General features: G+C 39.7%; 1 protein-coding gene across 1 annotated transcript in view; it reads right to left on the reverse strand.

Moving 5' to 3' along the window:
• LOC112231423 overlaps positions 1 to 1,598 on the reverse strand; it is a gene marked incomplete in the record, with an annotated part of 690,592 nt that extends 688,994 nt beyond the window's left edge. The window contains 1 exon segment of the mRNA XM_042311719.1: positions 1,505 to 1,598.
• Between the last annotated feature and the right edge of the window lie 1,971 nt (positions 1,599 to 3,569).

A 3,569-nucleotide genomic window follows, 5' to 3' on the forward strand; every position in this document is an offset into this window, starting at 1 on the left:
TCTCTCTCTCTCATATAAATAGATAATAAACAAAAGTGAAATTAACAATAAAAAAGTTGCAAACGTATAAAGACATTTCAAATGTCATATTATGTATACATACACAGTGTTGTAATGATGTGCAAATAGTTAAAGTGGGAGGCAGTTAGCCTAGTAGTTAGAGTGTTAGCCTAGTAGTTAGAGTGGTAGCCTAGTAGTTAGAGTGTTAGCCTAGTGGTTAGAGTGGTAGCCTAGTGGTTAGAGTGGTAGCCTAGTGGTTAGAGTGGTAGCCTAGTGGTTAGAGTGTTAGCCTAGTGGTTAGAGTGTTAGCCTAGTGGTTAGAGTGGTAGCCTAGTAGTTAGAGTGTTAGCCTAGTAGTTAGAGTGGTAGCCTAGTGGTTAGAGTGGTAGCCTAGTAGTTAGAGTGGTAGCCTAGTGGTTAGAGTGGTAGCCTAGTGGTTAGAGTGGTAGCCTAGTAGTTAGAGTGGTAGCCTAGTGGTTAGAGTGGTAGCCTAGTAGTTAGAGTGGTAGCCTAGTGGTTAGAGTGGTAGCCTAGTAGTTAGAGTGGTAGCCTAGTGGTTAGAGTGTTAGCCTAGTGGTTAGAGTGTTAGCCTAGTGGTTAGAGTGGTAGCCTAGTGGTTAGATTGTTAGCCTAGTAGTTAGAGTGGTAGCCTAGTAGTTAGAGTGGTAGCCTAGTGGTTAGAGTGGTAGCCTAGTAGTTAGAGTGGTAGCCTAGTGGTTAGAGTGGTAGCCTAGTGGTTAGAGTGGTAGCCTAGTAGTTAGAGTGGTAGCCTAGTAGTTAGAGTGGTAGCCTAGTGGTTAGAGTGGTAGCCTAGTAGTTAGAGTGTTAGCCTAGTAGTTAGAGTGGTAGCCTAGTGGTTAGAGTGTTAGCCTAGTGGTTAGAGTGTTAGCCTAGTGGTTAGAGTGGTAGCCTAGTGGTTAGATTGTTAGCCTAGTAGTTAGAGTGGTAGCCTAGTGGTTAGAGTGGTAGCCTAGTGGTTAGAGTGGTAGCCTAGTAGTTAGAGTGGTAGCCTAGTGGTTAGAGTGTTAGCCTAGTGGTTAGAGTGTTAGCCTAGTGGTTAGAGTGTTAGCCTAGTGGTTAGAGTGGTAGCCTAGTGGTTAGATTGTTAGCCTAGTGGTCAGAGTGGTAGCCTAGTGGTTAGAGTGGTAGCCTGGTAGTTAGAGTGTTAGCCTCCTAGTTAGAGTGTTAGCCTAGTAGTTAGAGTGTTGGACTAGTAATCAAAAGGTTGCAAGATTGAATCCCTCAGCTGACAAGGTAAAAATCTGTTGTTCTGCCCCTGAACAAGGAGGTTAACCCACTCTTCCTAGGCTGTCATTGAAAATAATCATTTGTTCTTAGTAGTGAAGCAGCTATCCCACAAACGGATATAGATCCATTTTCCCTTCGAATTTGACAGCAAATATTTTGAAGATCTGTTTAACTCTCATAACATTTGTGTACATCTGAATAATACGCTTGGATCCAACCCTAAACCTTACTACATACCTTAAACACGGTCTCTTCTGTGTATAAAAGATCTGGTAAGTCCCAGTCGGCTTTGTCAGTGAAAGCCACTTCTAGATTGCCCCAGGTTCTCAGATGCTGAACTCTTTAGCAGGTAGATCTGTATAATGTGATGAAATACATGATACATGATTTATGGCATTCACACACCGGTAAACTCTGCAGTAGATATTACAGACATTACATAACTTAACACTAGAGTCAACAGTGCCTTTTGGTAGTGAAGCAGCTAACCCACAAACATATCTCTTACAAGTATTTCAATGATTATCAATGCAAACAATGTTACAAAAAGCTCTTGAAACAAACAGAACATAAAAGTAAAAATGCACTTACAGAGGGATTTACACACACATGAAGGGAGAGGAGAGGCATAAGCAGCTTCACTGAAGATAGTCTGCTGAAAAAGTTAGGCAATCTTATATATGTGACAAAGGAAATGGATAGTCCATCACAGGCTTACACGATAGTATGGTGTAGACATGCTTAGCCTGTGCAAAATACCGTGGGTGTGACACATCTATTAGAAAGCACTGTCTCCTAGTTACAGTATGTAGCAACCTCTCTCTCTCTCTCTCTCTCTCATACAAAAGTTTTCATTTTATTAGCTAAACAAAACTTGTTTAAACAGTGAATTGCTTCAGGGCTCGGGCAATTTCTTTATACCAGGGAGCTAATATCTTGTGACACATTTTTTTGTTTTTAGAGGAGTGACTGCATCTAGGGTATTTCACAAGGTTAAATTTAGATCCTCGGTTAGGTGGTTAACAGATTTTTGTACTCCAACGTTCTTGGGTAGGTGGAGGGAGTCTAGAGGAGTATCTCAGTTTCAAGATCTCAGCTTTGAGAGAAGCCTTGTCAGTAACAGGCAGGAACCAACATTAATAAGTATATAAGGACTGAGAGGGAAAGCCCTTTTCAGAGTTTTATTCAAGTTTGAATTGATTTTGTGAACATCTCCGGCCTGATAATAAAGATTGATTAATTTACATTGAGTTTGAGTCCTTAGAGGTGAATTTACACAGCAACTTCATGTTACTTTGATAAGTTTCAGCCACATGTTCTACTGAATGACTGCGAGTATTCTTTAATAAATCCTCTTAAGGATCTTTACATATCGGTGTCCCACCCACGGGACGGTTGAGCTATTGTGCGCTAAGGCGATTAGCATGAGATTTTAAGTAACAAGAACATTTCCCAGAACATAGACATATCTGATATGGACAGAAAGCTTCAATTCTTGTTAATCAAACTGCACTGTCCAATTTACAGTAGCTATTACAGTGAAAGAATACCATGCTATTGTTTGAGGAGAGTGCACAATTATGAACTTGAAAAGTTATTAATAAACCAATTAGGCACATTTGGGCAGTCTTGATACAACATTTTGAACAGAAATGCAATGGTTATTTGGATCAGTCTAAAACTTTACACATACACTGCTGCCATCTAGTGGCCAAAATCTAAATTGCGCCCGGGCTGGTATAATACATTATGGCATAATACATCAAATCAAATCAAATCAAATTTTATTTGTCACATACACATGGTTAGCAGATGTTAATGTGAGTGTAGCGAAATGCTTGTGCTTCTAGTTCCGACAATGCAGTAATAACCAACAAGTAATCTAACTAACAATTCCAAAACTACTGTCTTATACACAGTGTAAGGGGATAAAGAATATGTACATAAGGATATATGAATGAGTGATGGTACAGAGCAGCATAGGCAAGATACAGTAGTTGATATCGAGTACAGTATATACATATGAGATGAGTATGTAAACAAAGTGGCATAGTTAAAGTGGCTAGTGATACATGTATTACATAAGGATGCAGTCGATGATATAGAGTACAGTATATACGTATGCATATGAGATGAATAATGTAGGGTATGTAAACATTATATAAGGTAGCATTGTTTAAAGTGGCTAGTGATATATTTACATCATTTCCCATCAATTCCCATTATTAAAGTGGCTGGAGTTGAGTCAGTGTCAGTGTCAGTGTGTTGGCAGCAGCCACTCAATGTTAGTGGTGGCTGTTTAACAGTCTGATGGCCTTGAG

This window comes from Oncorhynchus tshawytscha, linkage group LG33, assembly GCF_018296145.1.
Source record: "Oncorhynchus tshawytscha isolate Ot180627B linkage group LG33, Otsh_v2.0, whole genome shotgun sequence".
NCBI classification, from domain to species: Eukaryota; Metazoa; Chordata; class Actinopteri; order Salmoniformes; family Salmonidae; genus Oncorhynchus; species Oncorhynchus tshawytscha.